The sequence below is a fragment of the Pelmatolapia mariae genome, linkage group LG1 (assembly GCF_036321145.2).
Source record: "Pelmatolapia mariae isolate MD_Pm_ZW linkage group LG1, Pm_UMD_F_2, whole genome shotgun sequence".
NCBI classification, from domain to species: Eukaryota; Metazoa; Chordata; class Actinopteri; order Cichliformes; family Cichlidae; genus Pelmatolapia; species Pelmatolapia mariae.
Genome location: NC_086227.1, coordinates 1,927,441 through 1,950,507, shown reverse-complemented (window position 1 = coordinate 1,950,507; position 23,067 = coordinate 1,927,441). Strand labels below are relative to the sequence as shown.

At 40.4% G+C, this 23,067-nt stretch overlaps 1 long non-coding RNA gene across 1 annotated transcript; it reads left to right on the top strand.

The window, feature by feature from the left end:
- The first annotated feature begins 20,535 nt into the window (after positions 1 to 20,535).
- On the top strand, positions 20,536 to 22,540 carry LOC134628584 (uncharacterized). The gene is made up of 3 exons (XR_010093999.1): positions 20,536 to 20,636; positions 21,581 to 21,635; positions 22,453 to 22,540. It is a non-coding gene; the product is annotated as an uncharacterized LOC134628584 (long non-coding RNA).
- Positions 22,541 to 23,067: the final 527 nt, after the last annotated feature.

The following is a 23,067-nucleotide window of genomic DNA, read 5'->3' as shown; positions in this document are numbered from 1 at the left end:
CGGCCTTTAACTAACAGTAACTAAGCAATACTAGACCTTCCAGAACGTAGCTCAGTGAGTGAAGGTTAATGTTAAGAGGCACCTTTAATAAACATAATCTTTGGAGAAAAAAAGTAAAGCTACTTACACATTTATTTATTTTCTTTTTTTGTCCCACTTTCTTAAATGAGATGGTGGCTATTACTAGATATTATCTCTGCATAATCTCTTGCTTTTACTGTCTGAAGACATGCATGGCGTTAGGTTAAATGAATGTGAGTGTGAATGCCTGTCTGTGTCTCTGTGTGGAAATTGCTGCAGAATCTGTTTGGTCTTAATTTAATTAAACTGAATTTATATTACATGTCGACATATCCGTCGACATGTAATATAAATTAATAACACATTATGGCCCCGCCCCTCCCTGAGCCTGGTTCTGCCGGAGGTTTCTTCCTGTTAAAAGGGAGTTTTTCCTTCCCACTGTCACCAAAGTGCTGCTCATAGGGGGTCACATGATTGTTGGGTTTTTCTCTGTCTGTATTATTGTAGGGTCTACCTTACAGTATAAAGCACCTTGAGGCGACTGTTGTTGTGATTCGGCGCTGCATAAATAAAACTGAATTGAATATGCAAATGAGACAAGCAAGATTTAGCCGAGGAAAGAAACATGCACGGACATCTGGTGCTAGGTGGGTGTTTTTTCTTCACATCTATGATTTTCTGCATCAAAGGTGAACAGACCAATGAGTAGTTACAAGACTGCCGTCTTAATTCGTCATTCAGGAATGACGACTGCTTGGAAGATGAACCTTTTAACTTACCTCAGCATGCTGCTTTTTCACTATGGACAGAAATGCTAAATGAATTCATAAGAGACAAACAAGCAGTAAGAGTACAGCATGAGACTGGTGCCTACACCACCCACCAGCATTCTGCAGATCACTGGCAGCTATAGTTAAATTCTGCCCACTGCTCTGGCCCTGCATCCTGAAATACTAAAACTCAGACGGACAAGACAGTTATGCGTACTTTAGATAAGTTATAGAGTCAGAAGTGCAAAGTGGAAAGAGAAGGACATGTTTAATTATGAGTTATGAAATATAGATGGAATAACCATGTATGAGGAAAAACAGGCAGTGCCTGGGAATGTGAGTAAAAAAGATTTCGTTGGATTGTGACGAGAGAACAAGAAATGGGATAGAGGAGCAGATGGTACTTTATCTCTCTTTACAGCTCAGCATCACATTACCACCAAATTTAATCTAATCTCCACAAAACTGCGACAGATCCATTTGGATACGGGCTCTGAGACGAGCCTGGGGGCAAGATGTGTGTTTTTTTTTTTTTATCACAGTGAAAGAGGACGTTACTCCATTAATCTCCTCTTCTGGCAGCTCTTGGCATCAGATCGGAGCCGGTGATGAGACCCTCTGATAGTTCCTGAGCAAACAGAGAGGTTTCTCATCACAGCAAGGAGGGAGAAGAGGAGGAGCATTCGAAGACACATCAGTGCTGTGACAGTCGGATGCAGACAAGCACTAGCTCTCAATCACAGGACGTGTGTTACAATTTTGAGTTGAATACAGATCGAAGAGTTCTTGGGACCGAAATACAGTCCGAATACAGTCAATTCAGTTTTGTTTCGATAGCACCAAATCAAAATCATCTCAAGCTGCTTTATATTGTACGGTAAAGAGCCAATAATAATACAGAGAAAATCTGGACAACTGTGCACTGTGGAAGAGAGCCAGAGAGGAATAAAAACTAATAATTAAATCCAAAGTGGGGTAAGAATTCTTGAGAGACATTTGATGTTGGGATGAGAAAATAACTCAGGCAGAGCTCCAAAGTTACCTGTTAACAGGCTAAACTTCTTCTTCTAAAAAAAAGAAAGAAAGAAAAAAAGTTTTGTCAAGTTTTTGTATTTGTACATTTGTGCTTTATGCCAAAGTGTCAATAAGAGACAATTCAACCACCATTACCCAACCCTAATTAACAGTATTTACTCTGCACACAAAATCTTAATACATCAAGCTTTTATAATGTGCTAACAGCTGTCAAGATGAAGGAAGTAGATTAAAAGTCTGTATTGCAGTATCATTTTCTCCTGGAGAGCGCACTTACTCCGCAGGAGGAAATTATCTGCTTTGACTGAAGGTTTGGATCAAGCAGTTTGTTGTTTGAAGTACAGCAGAGATAATTAAAACAGTGCGCTAGAAGGAAGGCGCTGATAGAGAGGAGCAGATGAAGTTGGTATTACAGGCAATCAAATTCATTAGATGTATTTGGAGCTTAATACTGAGGCAATATGTCCCTACAAACACTGATTGTTTACTATTAAAATCCAATATTCTATGAAACCTTTCAGCATGTGGACATGTTTATGCTTAGAAATCTGAGCTGTTTGTTACTGAGGACTGGCCTGTTTTACAAAGAGCACATGAAAGATTTAATGTTGGCATGACTGAAAAGAACAGTGAGGATGTAAGTTTTTACCAACAGAATCAATGACTGAAACGTTATTTAATCTTTCAGTGACAGCGTGAAAACGTCAGCTCTGTGTGAAGCAGTGACCTTCACCAGATTAATTAAACGAGCGTTTGTTCAGGCAGACCATGAGGTCAGGCTCAGCACAGATACTGGCAGATCAGCTGGTGGTACACTTATAGCCTTCTATGCATCCTCTGTGCATGCTTGCACATCTTCAAGCAGCTTTGCAACCCACTCATCTCATGCTGTAACTGACTTAATCATTGATGCCAACTTTGCTCTGTGCATTCTGTATGGGTCATGCTGCTGCTGTCCCTGCCTTGAGCTTTACACATACGCACATGGAAAAGCAGGGAGCTGTTCCAATCACTTCCAAGACCACAAGTGTGTAACAAGACACAACTGGCCCCTTAGTGAAAGGAACTCTTAATGCTTCAGCATAACACGACATGCTCCAAACTGTATGGGAAGAGTTTGGGGATGGGCGCTTCCTGTTCCAACATAACTGTGTGCACCAGTTCACAAAGCAAGGTCCATAAAGACATGGATGAGTGAGTTTGGTGTGGGAGAACTTGACTGGCCTGCACAGAGTCCTGACCTCAACCTGACCAGAACACCTTTGGGATGAATTAGAGCAGAGACTGTGAGCCAGGCCTTCACATACAACATCAGTGTCTGACCTCACAAATGTGCTTCTGTAAGAATGGTAAAACATAAACACAGTCGTAAACTTTATGGAAAGCCTTCCCAGAAGAGTTGAAGCTGTTATCATTGAGTGGGCCGACATCATATTAAACCATGTGAATTAAGAATTGGATGTCACTCAAGTTCAAATGCGTGTCAAGGCAGAAAAGCAAATGCTTTTGGCAATATAGTGTATCTTGTGCCTCGGTCTTAAATACGGGCTGATGGTTTACTAGCCGGGATTGAATCCTTTATTTCTGCAGCTGTTTTTCTCTGTGAACAACTCCTAATAGTCACAGAACAGTAGCAGATTAGAACATGCATTAATGTACTTTGATGTGATCTGAAGTGTGAAATTTTTCTTAAAGAGACGGGCATTGGATGGTTGAAGTGTGTAAACCCTGAATATCAGCTCTTTCACTTCAATCTATAAATATTGTCTCTGAGAAGTCGCCAAGCATTACATTGTGTCCAGAAAAGAAATTCATTAAAGAGGTAACCATAATCTTCAGCTACTAGTCCCACAAATAATCTTGCAAACTGGTTCAGTCTCAATTTGCAAATTTCTTTATATGGCTTGTCATTGTAAAGGTGCACCCTATCAGATTTTGCTGGAACGATAAACTCGGAGCCTATACACCAAACTCCATCCATTATCTTTTGCTTTGATAAATCATTTTGAGTTTGACTGAAGTAAAGATAACCTTGAGAGTTTTACTTGAATTCTTTACTTCATTTTTCATTTCCACATGCTTGTACACTTTGATTTTAACAAACTGGATCATTTCGGACACATTTTTTGTTTTTACATTTTTCTTTAAATGTATTTATTTATTTTTGCATTTGGGAGTCTGCAAAGAATTGTGCTAACATCATCTGCTTCATGAATATGCCCCCCACATTGTGTAAACTTTCAGAAAGAGAACAAAACAAAGACATATTTTCATCAAGGGAATCTGCATCTAAACCAAGTCAGGTCACTGCAGCTGAAATTTCAACAACTTTTTCTTACCATTCCCTGTGCTGTCTCCCACTGCATGAAACAACCAAAGAAAAACTGCAGTTCATAAAACCTGGTTTGTGAAAACAAAACAACATTTCTAACCTGGGATAAAAGTCATGCCAACACCCCTGCTGGGCCTCACCAGCACCTCTCATATCTTTTCAGTGTTAGAGAGAACCTGGATGGAAAACAAAATAGTAAGTTTCTTACAAGGCCCCAGCTCCTGGCTGAGTTAGCTGCATGGTTTCTATCCGTCTAACTGCACCTTCAGTTAACTCAGACTTAGTTACTTCTTCCTCGCTGTAGAGGTGATAGATCCACAGGGGCAGGAATGAGAAATATAAGATTAAAGCCTTCCTACACTGGTTGGATGATGAAAACCAGAGCAGCTGCAGACTGCTCTGGTTTTGTTTCAGAGACTTGTTGACAAGAGAAAACAAACTCTAAAAGCAAAGGTTGAGATGAAAAATATATGAAAAAAATCACTTCTTTTGGTAAACATGCTCATAAATATTAAAGACAAAAATCATGCATAATAATGGAACAAGAAAGTAAGCAACGTTTTCTTTGAGAGATGAACACAAATTATTAACTTTATTTCTCTTGTGGATTTGTCAAAGTAATATTAATTAAGGTATTAACTTATGGAAAACGTGTGACAGCATATGCAGTTACTTGAATGTAAATGTTCTGACTCATCTTTGCCTAAATTGTTATTTTACCAGCCAAGAAAATAAGTGGTAAATATTTGTGAACACACAATTTTTCCAAAAAAACAAAACAAAAATACAAGTAAAAATACTGACAGCAACATAAAATGTTGTCCACTCGGCCATCGTCTACCATTTATTCAGTGTTAGAACAGACGCTCAGGCCTCGAGCTCCCCAGACACCTCCTTCAGATCTCCCAGGTGTACGCAGAGCCTCTCTCAAGCCATTAGAAGGACATAATCTCGCCAGCTTGTCCTGTAGCTGCCCCACAGTATTATCTACGTTCCCTAAACACCGTACCTCATGAGCCTGATGAAGGTACCTCATGAAATACCTTACTCAGCTCTTTCAACAGAAAGAGCCGTCTCACTCGCTCTCTCTAGACTCCTTTAAAAGTCACAGGGCTCTTTAAGTCAAATTCAGTGAGACTTTTTGAATTACTGTTCATGACAAATGGACAGTATTTCAGTATGTGTGTCTTTTGCTCTCTTCATTTTTATTTTGGCAACAGCCTGGTTCCATTTCACAGGAAGTCTTATGCTCAGTGTTGGGGAGTAACGGAATACATGTACCGCCGTTACGTATTTAGAATACAAAATATGAGTAACTGTATTCCGTTACAGTTACCGTTTAAAAAGGTGGTATTCAGAATACAGTTACTTTGTTGAAATAAATGGATTACACGGCGGTACTTTCCTGTTTCATATTGTCGCGGGTCAGGACTGTTTGGGTTTTGTTTGACAGCTACGCTCTGTTGTTCCAGGCGGCAGCGTTACGGTTGCCATGGTTACAGGGTAACGCTCTCTCTCTCTGCGTGTTTCCTGGGTGAGAGAACGCTTTTTTGTTGTTGTTGTTGTGCTAAGCTAAAAGGCAGAATGCTACAGGCATGGCCCTAAAGAATGTAGCCTGATGGGCAGTGTAGTCCGTGCTGCAGCGAGAATGGACTACCATACACGTTATGTGTCTGTGAGCGAGGGAGGGAGAGAAAGGAAAGTCTGAGCTGTCACGGAGCAAAAACGGGAGCTGGAAGCATGTAAATATAATAATAACCACTGCAGCCAAGAAGAGTGCCTGACGAGCCCATTTGTAAGTAAGCTATTAAGACTCGACTGTACACTGTGTTCCTGTTTTCCTCCGAAACAATAAGTTCCGTTGGAGCAGCCTTTCAACGCCTCTCTCTGTCTCTCGCAAGCAAAGTTGACCCAGACAACAAAGTAAAGCTAGTTTTCAGCTACGAGCCCGACACGAACCCGACATATTAGCCAGAGGTCCCTTTACTACGGTTCGGAGCCGCGGACCTTCAGTAACAGTAATAAATCACAGCAATAGTACATTCACGTAGTTGTAAACAGCATGATAATATATTAAGTAATCCAAAGTATTCAGAATACGTTACCCTCATTGAGTAACGTAACGGAATACGTTACAGAATACATTTTGGGGCATGTATTCGGTATTCTGTAATGGAATACATTTTAAAAGTAACCTTCCCAACACTGCTTATGCTGTAACTTTATTCCCTGTTTCATTCAACTCATCGCAGGTTGGTTTTATTCTACCTAACTAATAGTATCATTCTACACATACTAAATAGGCAATTTTCAGAAATCAGGCAATGGTTTTAGGACGTAGAGCAAGTTATCTACTTATTGGTAGGCTGGTGGTTCAGTCCCGGACTTTTCTAGTATCTTGCCCAAACTCTGTGGCCAAGATGCTGAACCCTAAGCTGCATTGTGGATGTTAGATAAAAGGCGTGAATGAGGCATGTTTTACAAAGTACTTGGAGTGAAAAAAAGTCAAGAAAAAAGTGCTATATAAGAACCAGTCTATTTACTAAATTAAATCTGATATGGTTTTCCTGACTTCTGCCCATTTGAACCTTTTGTACCTTTTGCTGATGGACATGGACAATTGTTTTATGATACCGAACCATACTGCAGATATTTCTTTCAGTCCATAGCCTGCTGCTGGCTGTGAGACGACCACATGCAAAGCACCAGACACTGAAACCTCTCTGCTGTTCATTTCAGTAGCACCTACCTCCTCCCATCAGACAACACTTTCATTTTCCATCTTCAGGACATTGAGCCTTATGCCAGTTTGCCACTGAGACAGAAGTCTGTTCAGTATTTTCATCAGCAGATTTTGTACTGAGCCAGTAAGCCTCGGTATGCTGCAGAATCCCACAGTTTACTTAGGACTCACCAAAGCACCAACATGGGGATTAACAACAACTGGAAATGCAAAGTGTCTCCTGTTCCTTTCATCTATTTAAAGTGGTCAGCTGAGTTAACAAAGTTGAGCTTTTTTTATGCATCCAGCCGTCGTTTGCTTATCCAGTTCTGGGTTGTGGATGGCTGGATCCAATTTCGCCTGTCACAGGGCAAGCATCAGGCATATCTAGGACAGGTCACCAATCTGTCACAGGGATTAGAGCTAACATGAAAAGTGACAAGATTAAGCAATATATTTAAAATACCAATCGCGTCAGTAGGAACCAATGAGGTTTGAGGTGATGAATTAGGGGCAAGGCATTTTGTATTTCACTGCTGGTGTTTGTTATTTAAATTCTCATTAAGTAAATGTGTAGAAAAAAGCCCCTATTATTTGAATATTTAAAATGAGGGATCTTTTTAAAGATGCTAAATTTGGATTTAAAGATATTTTCTGTAATTAGCTAATCAAAAATATAACTTTTACACTTCTAGTGTGTGATCAGCAAGCTTTATTGTACCCCAGTAGTCAGAAAAAAGAAAATGAGTCTGATCGGTCTTAGGTCCAAGTGCAGTGTTTAACACTGCAATCTCACAGCAACTAAGTTCAAACCTCTTAGTTGGAGTTGTGGGGAGTATGGTGGTCTGTCTAGACCAGGGGTATCAAATGTGCGGCCCGCAGGCCACATTTGACCTGCGATAGAATTAGTTATTACGTGTATATTCAGCCCTGCTGAGGATCCGTTCAAGCAGGGGTGGGACTATATTTTGATGGGTACACCATGTGTCCATGTAAGCCTGTCGGGAAAAAGCGAAGAAAGGAGTGAAAAGGACTAGAATGGACTAATTTGACTTGGGACACGTGGAAGGTAGGGTGAATGTGAAGAGTGTAGGGACACTCACTGATGTGGGGCTGAGAACAAAGTCAGTTTCATAAGGCCCAGTATGATGGGAGACAGTTTCTGGTTGAGAGCCTTGAGCGGAACGTCCCGGGCAGCCAGCCCTACCTTCTGTCCTGGCGAGTAATCTGGTGCCAATGTGCAAATACAGTCTGCGTACCTTTTGTTCTGAGGCGCTGTCCTGAACAGAGCCTGGTCTGGTTCCAGGCCTGCTTGGGGGGGCGGGGGTGATTTCCCAGAGAAGCTTCAAAGAGGGACTGACCTGTAGCTGAGGAGGTGAGGAACGTGTGCGTATTCTATCCATGGTAATTGCTGTGATCAAGTGGTGGGGTCCTGAGAGGTAACACAGTGTAGAGCAGCCTCAAGCTCCTGGTTCAGCCGTTCGGTTTCCCCATTTTGAGGATGGTAACCAGAGCTGAGACATACTTTGGCTCCTAGGTAAGAATAGAATGTTATCTATGTTTGAGAGATGAATTGTGGCCCCCTGTCAGACCCCTCACATCTCTCTCCAACATGTCCCACCAGGATGATCAAGAGGAGAGTTTGACTTTCCCCCGGATGGCAGGTATAGCGTGCCGTATGGCCCCAATGGATGACAGCAACAGGCATGTAACGCCGATCAGGAGGCCCGGTACCCGGATCAGGGTCTTCTGGTTTGGATCGTGGTTTCAGTGTCCCAGGTAAGAGTTCCGATGGAGCAAGTGGCTGGCAGAATGTGCTCAGAGGTGGACTGATCTGAGTCTTGCGAGAACTGTTGAGAGAGGGCATCTGGCTTAACATTCCTAGACCCTGGGTGATAGGAAAGATTAAAGAGAAACCAACTGAAGAGTAATGACCAAAGAGCTTGGCGTGCGTTTAACCTTTTAGCTGAACAGAGGCAGATGAGGTTTCTGTGGTCAGTCCAAGTAGTAAATCCATTCCATTCCCTCTAACCAATGGCACCATTCCTCCAGCACTAATTTGATAGGTTGTAGCTCTTGATCACTGATATCGTTACATTACGTTCTGCAGGAGATAAACATGGGGAAAAGAAAACACACCTTGGGGTCCAGAGCGCTGGGAAAGGACAGCTTCAACCCCAGTGTCCAAAGCCTCCACCTTCACCACAAAAAAGGAATCTGGTGTCAGGGTGAACCAACACTGGCGCAGATGTGAACAGAGTCTTCAGTTTTGAGAAGGCTACTTCTGCTTCTGTGGACTAAACAAAGACACAACTTGGGGGATATGAGTCCAGTATGTGGAGAGGCTACCTTGCTGTAGTCCCTGATGAAGCGTTGGTTAAAAATAAATGTAGGGAATCCCAGGAAGCATTGGAGCTATTTTTGTGAGGCTGAATCCAGGAAAGCTTGGTGGGAGTGAGAGGCTTGTTGGTGGCAGAGCTTCAGTAGGATTAGGAGACAGGGCTTGGGCAGGGAAGAACCACGCACCATAACCCCCAAACTTAATGCCGTTTTGGTCAAACCGAGCAGTTGGCAATGAAATGCCCTGGCCCGAACACGAAGACACCTCTCTCTCTCTTCCAAGATGAGCCTCGACCACTCGATTTGCATGGGCTCGGTTGGGACCTCTGGCAGTGAGACCCCTGGGCTGCTCCGCGGAGGAATAGAGGGACGAATGAATGTGGAGGTCTGGTTAGTGGCTGTGTATTTCTAGCTCCGTTCTCTGCTTCTCTCTCCTTCAGTTGGTTGTCTATACAGAGCACTCCCTTGAATGAGGCAGTGTTAGGGTTGAAAATTATTAATAAAGTTTTTTTTTATTATTTTTATATACACAACCCAATGTGCTCATAAACTAGTTGGTGCTCCGTGTTTTGAGGGTCAAAAGCCTTGTCAAGCGGTTTGTCTGGACTGAAATATTGAGGATGGACGTAGAGCGCTTGAGGGTCCCTTTTGCTACATGCTTCCACACCACACTGATAATTGTTGGAAGGATATTCTCTGGGCCAAAGGGAGTCTGAACAGGATGTCCCGAACTAGAGCTGTACAATCAGTAGTGGGATAATATTAAAATAATCAAGGCCAGGCAGGGAGGTGTTTTCGTGTCTGTCTTTGTCATTCCAGGAAAAGGGAAGAGATAACGAAGTTGGGAGTGAGCGGATGTGAACGGAGAGAGGGAGACAGCAGGACTGCCACGTTGCTTCCAGAAGATGATAGCTATAATAATACTTGTTATTGTCGCAGTATAAAAACTGTACAGCCTGAATCAGGGTCGTCCTTGGTGTGAAGTAGATCTCACATCGAGGTCCAGCGCAGTAACTTGTAATTTCAACTGCCGAAGCAAATTAAATCTTTTTAGACGCCAGATATTTCAGCGAGGTGGTCCTTCATCATGTCATTTTTTGCTTGCAAAAATACAAATTTGGCGAGACTACAGTTGCTCTGACGGAGAATTCAGAAATGGGATGAGCGAAAGTCTATTTTAACAGCCAGGAAAACATAAGGACAGACTTCGATGGGTCGGAACATAAAAAACCCCTCTGCCCACGGCATCACTCTTCCCCTCAGTAAACTCACCACATACGAGAGATTTGCAGCGCCATCGGAAAAAGAGCGAGGAGAGCAGGAGAACACCAGTGAGCACTGATTAGGAACTCTCTGTGATATGGCTTGGGAGTGGGCGAGATGACGTCCCGAAACATGGCTGTGGACAGCGCGGGGGACAGAAAGGCGGTGGCTGCTTCACCGCTGGAGCAGCTGCGGGTGGAGGGGCACGGGACATCACAGGAGAAAAACGCTGCATGAATGTCACAAAAAAAGAACAACATTTTTGCTTGTGTGCCGCTGATGGCCTGGCGCCGTTTGTCTAGATATTGCAGGGCTTGTTCATGTGTCCCTAACATTGCTCCTTCTGACTTAATCACAGCATGGATTGGATCTGCTGGGTCCATGTCAGGCCAGATCGTATTGCCACAGGCGGCACGGAAATGGACCTGAAAGCAGACAAAACACTGGAGTGCTCGGGGTTAACAGTGACTTTATTTACAGTGCGTGAGCGAATGTGAACAGGAAGGGTCGCGCGGGGTCGAAGGTCTGAAACAGGAGAGGGAGAGGTATTAGTGCATGGCAAGGTCAGTGTCGGGGAGTGATTACACTGTGCAATCGGAATTTGGCTTACTTGAAGTACGGAGGTGGAGGGCTGCGGGGGGAGCCAGAAAGGGTCTGGGGTGGGCATTGATCCTTGGTTTGACAGTCACTAATGTTTGGTTTGTTTCTTTAAAAATCCACTGTGATGACGTGCAGATGCGGAATCACAAAAACGGTGTCAATGTGGACTCACTTTAACTCTCTTTAACGCTGTGAAGGTGGGTCTGTTCAAGAAAACTGACATCAGTCAGCAGAGGTGAAAAACAACAAACAATACAAAACACTCCATCTGATATAAGCTATCAATAAGCTGATTGAGCTCAGCTCAGTAAAGAGCAGTTATGTATTTATTTATTTGGACTGTGGGTGCCCAAAATGCATTAAATTTACTTTAATGCTAGTTCACCTGATGAATGTAAAGTCTTTACTGACAATCTGATCAACTTATTAAAGCCCTTAAATGTTGTAAACCTGTTAATAAAAGTCTGTCTTAGTCACATCTGTTTCTTGTGGAGATGCTGTTCTGCTGGGAGCTGGTCTGACATTAGAGATAAGTTGATTACCTTTCTAACATTAATTAGTATGAATAAAGAAAGTATTAAAGTAGAGTTTAAAACTATTTTCAAATTAAACAGAGACGGTTGAGACAAAGAATATTGAGTTGAGCTGAGGGACGAATTAAGGTTTATAATTGCATGTTTTTTTTGTTTACTTTGATGTTTTACCGATGTGCTGCCCTCGTAACCAGTCGGAGACTTTCCTTTATTCTCTGTTGTAAAGACTTAGCTGTCGTTATGGCTATATCGTTATTTATTAAACTAACATTTTCACATTAGTTTGATTGATGGATAACTGCGACAACCTGTTCTTCACTGAACAGGCCGCACTGCCAACAGGAATCTTTCTATCATCAGGCAAAACCTCTTAAAGACTAGATTTGAGTCAGTATTGATTTTCAGTCTTTGTATCATTGCTGTATGTCTGGGGAGTCACATTTGGGCAGTCTCCATCCATAATGATTACTATCTAATTGAAGCGCCCGTATGTCAGTTTGTTGTTCTGCAGAGGGACTTTGCTACCACTTCAGGCCTTGTAATAACGGCCAAGTAGGCCAAAGGGAAGACCAACTTTTAAAACCAACTTCAAGTTAATTGGCCTGTTTCTTTGCTTAGAGTTACTTCAGCGAGAAAGCTTTCCTAAAATTGCTTAAAAACTTTTCCTGGACAGCAAGCCAGACTGTCCTTGAGGGATGTACTATGGAAGGACGTACGACATGATCACGGTTTCCATTAGCTGACTCAGCAAAAACCCCAGCATCAGAACGGTGGTTATCAACTTTCTTTAACTGTAAGCTGTTCATAAAAGCGTGATGTTATTTGACTCTTCATTTACACAAACTGTATGTACATATACTAGTGTCCTTTCCACTCAGTGGGCTTTTGGTGCTGTTAGTGTTTAAGTCAATAATAAAATGGAATAGAATATAATCTGCTCTGGATCAGCGTACATTACCATGTAGCCAGGCTAAAAGAGACCTTTGTTACTCAGAAAACTCCAACTCAACTTTCTCTTCACCTCACCCTGACCCTGGTCTCTTAAAGAGCAGAGAAAAAAAGGGAAAAGTGGAGGGAAGAGGATAGTAAGAGAAAGAGAGAGAGAGAGGGTATTTATCTGTATCTGAAAAAGCTTTTATAAATAAACATCTTTAAGCAACTTTTTTCCCCCTGTGTGGGCTGTTTCTACCTTGTATCTGAAGTAAAAAAGAAAAATAGGCAAATCATTTTGATAGCTGCTTATTATTTATATTTTCAGCCTGCAAAAACAGAAAAGTGAATATAAATATACAATCAACACAAAAAAGAATATTTTTCTTAGCAAGCAAACAAACTGGAGTGTACAACCATGCAGCCAATGCCCACTTTTATTAGTGGCAGTAATGTAAATATTTATCTTACAGCATCTACCAGGTCACCAGTTATGATTGTGTAATGGTTTGGTTGTATTTTAGCCTCATGTTAAAATACAATAAATACTATATGATTGTACATTTCTAATCATGTTCAACATAACATTTTTTCCTTACAATTCACAAGACTTCCATTTGGGTATGCCAAACGTGTCCTATATGGATGTACATGTGAGCCTAATCCTAACCAGGCCACTGGAAGCTGACGGATGTTGAGGGTAATAATAAGAGAAGGTAATTTATTTCTGCTGAACATAACATAAGGGCTCGTGTTAGGAGTTAATGATTTTGTGGGGTGTTTACCCTGCAGTATAAAGCACCTTTAGGCAACAGTTTTTGTGATCTGGTGCTATATAAATGAAATCAAATGTAATTGTAGTGCAAACTGGATGCTTTCCTAACAAATAGTCCCTCGGACATGCAGGCAGGTCTGCAGGACCAATAATTCTCTCGTGTTGTATGCTCACAGCTCCCTGTGATCTGCTACATCTTTGCCCAACTCATACTCACTTTCATCTTCACCTGGTACTATTTTCTCCTCCTCCCCCGCTTCATCCAGAATATCATGTCTTGCCACTTGGGTATTGTGGGGGTTGCAGCAGGCTCCTATAACATTCATTAACAGACAGAGGCTGGATGTCTTTTGCCAGCACAAAAGTAATAAGCAGGGGATTCTGTTTTTACTTGCCACAGGCTGACAGCATGGGGCCATCATGGAGAAACTGCAGGCATGAGTAATGCACATCTCCTAAGGAAGCATGCTGGTGAACAAAGGGCCTGTTTGTACTAGAGATGGACCGATCCGATATTACATATCGGTATCGGTCCGATACTGACCTAAATTACTGGATCGGATATCGGCGAGAAATAAAAAATGTAATCCGATCCATTAAATATCAAAAAAACACCTCACAAAACTTGCGACATGGCGTAACTCGGCTCATAACCTTAGCACGTCGGAGCAGTATGCGTCTCGTGATAGAGCGGCTGTGGCGTGCGAGACCTGTCGGCGGTCTGGTTGAGCATTTGGAGCCTCGCTACGTGCTGCCAAATCGGCATTTCATCTCCGAGAAAGTTATCCTAGAGAAGTAAAGGAAGTGTATAAGTTCATCTCTGAATGTTTGTTTAACATTCCCACATTAAGCTTAACAACCGATATATGTTGCTACTTCAGTCATGGAACTGATCAATGATCAGCTGATCGGCTTTTCTGTCGCGACTCTCGTCTCTCTTGTTTGTTTATCGCCCACTTTGCACCAGAAAGAGGAAACCAGCAGCTGAACAACAGCAGCACGTTTAAGCTTGATAAGCTGTTGTTAGAATTTATTTAATATTACTTTCTACACCAGGATCCTTTTCTACGTAGCTGACGGCTGGTAACTGTGCAGGGGCGGGTCTAGCAGTTTTGCCAGGGGGGCAGGTAGGGCATGAACAGGGGGGCACAAAGAAATACTTTTCTTTCTTATTCTCATTTAAAATGTCTAGTGTTTAATAAATAATTATCTGAATCTTACAACCAAAGTTTTAATCTGATGTAAAATGTATAGAAGTCCATTACTGTATATAGTAACTATTAAGTCTAATATAACCTGGTAAGCTATAGTACTTTTTCCTTTGAGAACCATCTGTGCAGTCTGCAGTTCTGTTGAATAAAGATGTTGAATCTACTTAATTATTGTGGAAAAATAACTGATTTCTGCGCTTTTTTTTTTTTTTTTTTTACATTTGCGATAAATTAAAGTTGATTACGTCGATTAAGCATCACGAGGTGGAGGGTGGGGGGTGGTTCCCTATTTTTTTTTTGCTGGGACTTGGCAACCCTATTAGTTAGGTTGCTTAATATTTCTGCTAAGTACTCTTTAAAAAACCAGAATAGGGAGGATGGTGCAGGTTTAAGTCTATTAGATTGATCAGTATTGCTGAACTATGAAATATTTTTGGGGACAGTGTATTTTTTGCATACAGGTATAACAGAATAGCTTTAGTGTTTTGTTTTGTTTTTTAAACTTCAGTATGAATTAATACGAAATTCAGCAAGATATTAGAAAAAACAGTTTTATTGATTAAAAAATACACTATATCGGATTCATATCGGTATTGGCAGATATCCAAATTTATGATATCGGTATCGGACATAAAAAAGTGTTATCATGCCATCTCTAGTTTCCAGCTCTGTGCTTAAACATACTTTCGTGTTGTCTTCCTCCACCGTGTTGAGTTGATATCAGAAAGTTAACTTGACTGACCACAGCACGTTCTTCAAAGCCTTCTCTGAATCATTTAGATAGTTCACTTGTAAACCTAAGATGGCCTGTACATGTGCGTTCTTGAGGCGTCTTGCAGAAACTGCAAGATTTCAGTTATTATGGCATAGTGTGGTACCAATGGTTTCACTGGTGACCGTGGTCTCAGCTGGCTTTGGATCATTAATATGCTTGTCCCATGTAGTTTGGGGCTGATCCACAACCTTTCTTATGATCATCCTCTGGCCAAGAGGCCTTGCATGGAGCTCCAGGCTGAGGCCCATTGATGATCATTTTATATTTCTTCCAGTTCTGATTAATCCCAGCAACAGCTGTCACCTTCTCACAAGTCTTTTCCTCAGTCTTGTAGCCCTTTCCAGGCTTATGCAGCTCTACTCTCCCTGAATCCTCAGACAGCTCTTCATCGTGTTGAAGAAGTTGGAATGGAAGAAACTGATTTTGTGGACAGTTGTGCTTTATACACTTGAGACCTGTAATCTGTGTGCTGGGATGAAGTACATGTTTCACTCGATGACATTCAAGCAAATGTATAAGTTTTATAAACTTTAATACATTTTTTAAATGTTTTTTTTTTAAATGTGCGGTTTTTTTTAAACTATCTAATATAGATGTACTGATCACACTTTAAAGTCCATTTTCTGTTCTGAGAAGAGCAGTCTCCATTTTGCCAGATGAAAATAGGAAAAAATCTGCCAAACTGAAACTTGACTGCCTATGTTGTTGGGGGAAATGTTGCGGTCGGGTTAAAACACACATTAAAAGGGAAACTGCAGAGAGCTTGCCCAATATTTCACTATTTACTATATGTCTCACTTCCATTTAGCAGACTAGCTGATGGGTTTCCAGATTAGCCAGAAGGTTTGTTAGAGAGATGGAATGCTGGACTTGTTGTCCATGAAGGACTGGACATTTTTCTTGGCTTCCAGTCATCACATTGGCGTGAATCGCTTCCCATGTGGATGCTTGTTACGATTCATGAGGTGGAGAATCGTGAATATTCAGGGGCGTTTCCTTGCTTATGCATGTGATATGCCAAGACGTTTTAAGATCTCTCGGTTCTCCTCAATTAGTCATTTACACCCCTGAAATTAAACCGCTGTATTTTTGTTCAGCTTTTTGTTCATCCACTTTAGTTAATTCTCACCCTCAAAAAACAATCACCAACAACATTTAACAGATTCATTTTGCTCTTCTGATCTGATTTACATACTTGAGCAGCAACCACAGCACGAGTATGTGTTCCTGATGACCTAAACTGTCCAAATATTAACCATTCGACTCTTTTACTGGTTCCACACTTCCTGCTCCCTCCAGAATTAGGAGGCTGGGAAGCTGAAGGGGCTGAGCTGCTCAAGGCCTACATGACACATGTGATAAGCATTAAGTGTACTGCTAATTACAGCATCAGTAATGGAATACTGAAGCATGAGTACATACATCTGGGCAAGGTGAGTTCAGGTTAGCAGGAAAAAGAGTGTGCAAATACCTGTCTGCTTTAGAGCTCGCTGCTAGATGTGAGCTGCACTAATAAAAGTAACAAGAGCTGATGAAATGCTGTGAAATGAACACGGTGTGTTCAAATGCAAATGATGCACTCTGGGCACAAAGTGAGTGAAATGTGTTTGTTTTCTGGATTCGAAGGAGACGACGGAAAATGGTCTGAATTAAAATAGTTACGTGGAAACAAGATCCTTTAGAAATAATGTGGCGCACACTTTGCTTGTGTGATAATAGCAAATTCAGTCTGTTTCTTCACAAATTATCTGACTTGCCAACTGAAAAGTTTTAACAGAGCTCTGTGTAACACAGTGGTTTTGCACACTGTGTGTCGTGTCTTGTTCAACAACTGACAAACCAGCCATCAGACCACCATATATGATGACAAAGCTTGCAATGCTACATATATCTTCGGTTACAGCTAATGAATCATAACAGTATAAACCCAGGTAATTTCCCATGTGCTGCAGTCTGGTGCTGCTATCAGCTGAAGCTACCGACAGAGTTCAGCAGGCATAACAAAAACCTGCTGGCATCTGAAATGAGTTTTTCACCCTCATTTTGTCATTTGAATTTCTTTCCTAGTGATGCCAACTACATATGAAGCTTGGTATAGTTAGATCATGAAACTCTTAACTACTGCTCTATTTTATGATCACCCATATTTATGACTAATTTCAACCGCTACCCAAATTCACAATGTGCTACAACAGGGAAAAAATGGACCTTTCTGTAAACACACACACGTCTCTGTTATGTGTCAAGAGTAAAAACACAACCACAAATAATACACCTGAGCATTCTTGATTATAGCCCCTGTGGTGAGTGCCCCACTGTCCAATTGTCATTTTTAGAGCTGAGACATCTTTCAACACAGAGTGAACTCCAGGTCACAGGAGGACAGAGGAGGCACAATCTAAAAACGTAAGGAGAAGCACAAATAAAGACAGGAAGTGATAACAACTGAGGCACAAAGTACCTGCACTACAGTAACAACAGAGGCAGGTGAAGTTTGCCCCCTTTCCCATATTTGCACATCCTTGACCCCTCTGCTCACATCTTTGTACCGCCTACCAAAGATACCAGAGACAAAAGGCGTTTAACAAAATGAACGATTTTCACTGTATGTTAAAGTAAATATAGGGTGTGGCACAACTGCATCATGAATTTGTTTTGTTAAAGTTCTGCTATGTTTTATGATTTGGGATATAAACAGTTTTTCTACATTGAGCTCCAACCTTTAGTTAACATCATGATGCGATATAACATTATACATTTTTTATATATACTATATATTTAAAAAATATATATAATATATATACTAAATATAGTATATTTACTATATACTGTCTGAAGTCATCGTCTCTCATCTGGATTGCCCTAACGCTGAAACTAACTGAAGAATACTTAAGTTTTGTTTTTAAGAAGTTGATTGGAAATTATGGGACAAAAGATAATAATTATTCTAACTGACATCAAAAACTATTTACTTTTCCAAATATTTAGTTTTGCCTCAATTTAGGGCCACAGTTATGGTGATCACCTATGATGATTTATACCTCAGATGGTTAAAGTCATCAGGAAACCATGAAGGACAGCAAGCAGGATCGATCACGCCTTAAATAACTGAAGTCGTTTATAACAAGTTAGATAGTCCAGCTGGGCACCATAGCTTATTTTTGTACTAAAAGTGAAAACATTTCTGCAAAGAATGCACTTAATATACTTGATTATAGCTCCTTCAACAATCCTCCTGTTCTCCAGATGCATTTTAGGAACTGAGACGTTGGAGCTTGACTTGAAGGTCAAAGGGCAGGAGGACAGAGGACGCACAGGAGACACAATGCAAACAAAAATGTGTATGCAAAAGAAAGACGAGGAAACATCAACGAAACTGAAATTTAAAACCAAAAGCCATCACATACCTACACAGTGAGGGACTTTACCTTTAACATCCACCAGGTTAGAGACCCATCAGGGGTCAGAACAGAGCTGAAATTAGGAACCTTAATCTATGTGGCTCAGGTTTCAACAGAAAAGCTTTAATGTCAAAATTCATTTGTAAGACTTTATTTAACCCAGCTCTTACCCTAAACACTTACTGACCTGTAGGATGCTGAATAAAATAAATAATCAAAATTAATTTAATCTCAAAATAAAATAAGCTGTCTCCGTCTGTAGCATCTGTTGTTTAAAGGTGTTCAAATAATGGCCCTGAGTTTTGCAGCAAACAAATAAAGAGACTAACATATATGCCATATTTAATCAATGCTGTATTGAGGCATTCAAAACATTACACTCTCTCCATATTGAGCCACCTCTCTCCACCTCACACACACTGTCTCAAGGCCACACTTTACTGTTGAGAAACAACCTGTGAGTAGAGTTTAGGCACCGCATGCTGAATAAAAACAACCTCAGAGTAAGAAGACACTACTTCAAGCTGCTGGATGCTTATTTTTTAGCTCCTTTTTATACATAAATACTCTACAAATCTTATTCAAGTCCTAGGTTTGGTTGAATGTCCCTGTATTTCAGAAAAGTCAACTTTTCTTTTCATGTGAAGCATGTGTGGTGAAGAGTCATGGAGGGATGATCGCACTCAGTGGAGTTAAAAAGCAGACTTGAGTTGGAGTAAGGATAAGCAAATGGCTTCAGCATACTCCAGACAGAACAAAGCAGTTAGTCTACGACTGCAGGGCAAGAAGTGACTGTTCAGTTTAAGCGAGGAAATATGTTTCCCAGGATCTTTAGTACTGCAGGTTACATTAAAAGAAAGGGTCTGGGGTCCTATAGCAGTCTGTGGGAAAGCATCACTTGCACTTGACCCCTGAATAGTTTATTGGATCCGTCACTCATTTAGAGTAACAAAATATTTAAAACATTCTTACTTCACAAACATGTGGGTGACATCAAAGCAGCCATCGATGATATTTACACAAAATGACAATAACTGAAAGCACAACATACTGAAAGTTGTTTGTGATTGTCACAAACGTGATAAATAAAAGTCATCACATGCTGTAGTTTTGTCAGGGAACTATTCTAGAAAATAAACACAGTTTTTCACTGTTAATATTTCTTTCTATGAGTTGATGAAAAAGTGGTTTAGAAAGTATTCGCAAAACTGTGATTTAGATTTTTGCCTGTGTGTTACACACCAGACAACCTGCAGGGGCTAAAATAGACCTGTGGCGAGCCTAAAAGCTAAGTTAGTTAACATATCTGTCCACTGGTTTCAGACACAAAGAAAACCATAAAAAACAGGCAAATATTATGACTTGTTAATTTCATGCCATCCACTTCAATACAGTTCACTTCAGTTTTATTTATATAACATCAAATCACAACAACAGTTACCCCAGCCATCATATGATTCCCTGTGAGGAAGCACTTGGTGACCGTGAGAAAGAAAAAACTCCTTTAACAGGAAGTAACCTCCAGCAGAAGCAGGATCAGGGAGGGGCGGGGCCATCTGCTGAAGAAGGTTGGGGTGAGGGGCAAGAGACAGGACAAAGACGCACTGTAAAATGTAATTCTAGCTGTTTGTTATTTCAACATATTATTCTATATCAGTTTGACGATAGATGACTGAAGTTGTTGTTATAACATAGAATTACAAGTTAAAAACGTCCCAATTACACCAAAAAAAGCTAACTTGAAAACTCATGTCCAGCTAAATCAGAAACTTATGTGAACTTGACAATGCGGGTAAGTTGAGCACAGCAGGATTCAAAACTGCCTCACGTGACTGCTACCGAGGTGCATCATGGGGAATTGGCGGTTAACGACATGCTCACTTTACTTGGACGTTTTCTAATCGTCTTCTTTGGAATATGCTTTCAAGGTGAGTAACATTGGTTATAACTATAAGGAAAGAGAGCTACAAAAGTTGGAACATGTTTTGAATTTATGGCATGACGTGTGTTTTTCTCTTTTACCGAAATGTTTGCTTTAGCTAATGTAACTTTAGCCGACAAGGTCCAGCTTGTGTGTCATGACCAAACTTGACCTAATAAACTGACATATGGCCTTTTTTATGGGTTTAACGTGGCGCTGAGCAAATCACAAGTATTGTGCCGCTAGCTTTAAGGTTGTGCACTCAACCACTGTTGCGATATTAGCAAGCTAACTCAGCTAATTAATAAAGCTTATTTCATATTGTCTCTGTACTTGTAAATTTCTTTCAAGTTCACAGGCTGTTGTATTTTGGTGGAAGTTCATTTTGGCAATATTTCCAATAACTGGCTGGGTTCAAAAAGACCTTTTTGGCAGGACTCGGATGCTTGTTGTCATCTGTTTAGCCCTATGTAATCACTTAAGGTGTTATTAACTGCTGCATGCTAAGCTGCAAGAGTGCACTGAGGACAGAGACAAAATATGGTCTACAAACCAGCATTATATTAGTTTTTATCAGATAGTCCTCCAGTGTGCTTATTTTTTGCTTTAATTATATTGTGCAGTTATTTGTTACCCTGAAATGCTTTATGCTTAACAACAGTTCACTATTTTGACTTATTTTTGAACTCTTGTGATCAGTATGACTAGATTGTGTGAGTTTCCATACTAAACGAGCTGTAGTGATAAAATAATTGGCATCAGAGACACTGATTTTTGGCATGGTATACTGCAGAAGTTTTTTTTTTTTTTGCATAATTTACCTTTTAATTAAACTGCATTCTCTGTATTGTAACAAAACTAACATTGTTTATATGTCAGAAAATTAGCAAACATGAATAAATGGCGAAAACAATATAAGTATAACATATATTTTTATTTTACTTATTTTAGGTCTGTGAAGCCAAACTTGATGCTGGGGATTTATTTTTGTCAGTGGAGTCAAATGGTAAGTTACAATTTGTGCATTTTGTCATACTGGAAACACCTCAGATTATATTGTAATTTAATAGCTCTGTAGAACAAATGATATAAAGATTGTAGTGTCAGGGTACTTCTTAAGAAGTAATATGGCACTATTGATGATCACATGCAGGTGGCATAAACTAAATATTCAGACGTGTTACCAACAAATGATTCATTAACAAAAGCAATGGAGCAGACTGTTTAGGTTCTTGTGGTTGTAATAACATCCATAACTGCAAGTTTGTCATTAATTTATTTTCACAGGTCTAGATGATCACATTTGACTTTGTCATTTAAATGAGGTGGACTTGCAAACTTTGCGCTCTTTGGGGTAAATTGCTGTCCACTACATATACACAGAATCTGCACAGTATTTCAGATCTAAAAAGGGAGTATGTAATGGACTTGCTGGCTTTAATGTAAAAAGCCTGTTGTGTAACTTTAATGAGGCAGATGGACTAAAACAGTATTGCTCATCAAGGTAAACATCTGAGGAATAAGGAAACTGTTACTTGTCCTTTTACTCAGTGTTCTTTTAATCGCACGTTTACTAAAGTTTTACATCACATAAGTCATTTTCACAATCATTCTACTTTAAAAGATTTCAAGACAGAGCTTATTGTTCTCTGAACTTCCTTGTTTGCTGAACGGCAGGTAAAGTGCATCTTTTTGTTTGTTTGCTTTTGTGTGTTTGTGTTTTCTCTAATGGGCCTCAGATGACTGTTTGCTTAAATTTGGGTCTCAAAGAATCTTTTTTTAATTCTGCCTGTACTCTCCACCCCTCTTCTTCTATTGCTCAGGTTGAAGCAGAATTTGCCCGTCTTACATCTGTTGACCTGAAAGGGTTCCTTTTTGCTGTGCTTGACCATTATGGAGAGGTTCGTGGAGCTGTACAAAATCAAGAGCGGCATAGAAAGGCTAACTAGGCTCATAAGATGCTTCGGAGATGATGTAAGTGTTCAACTGCGAAATCTAATCCTTTGTTTAAGTTTTAGGTTATCCAGTTCAACTGATGAACTCATTGAAAGAAAGCTGATAAGTAAAGTCTGTCATCATATTTCACAACTGGACATTTAGTGTGGTAACTTTTACAGAATCTATGTATATTGGTGGTAGGTTGGATATCATATTCTACTTGAATGTCCTGATAAGCCTGATTCAAAATCTCCAATGATAATCATATATTGATGGAATTATGCATCAAAAAGCTGTGAATTTGGAGCTGTCTACATGCTTCATAAACACTGTTTAAAAAGTGTTTTTGTTTTCTTTTTGACTTCTTTGACCAGAGCCCTACACAAAGGAAGAGGACAGAGGACCTCATTTTCTAAAGGAAGATCCCTCACACACTTTCAAGACTGTGAAGGTTAGCATTGTTTCTTTTAGTAAATTTAATAATGACAGCACCACAGTGG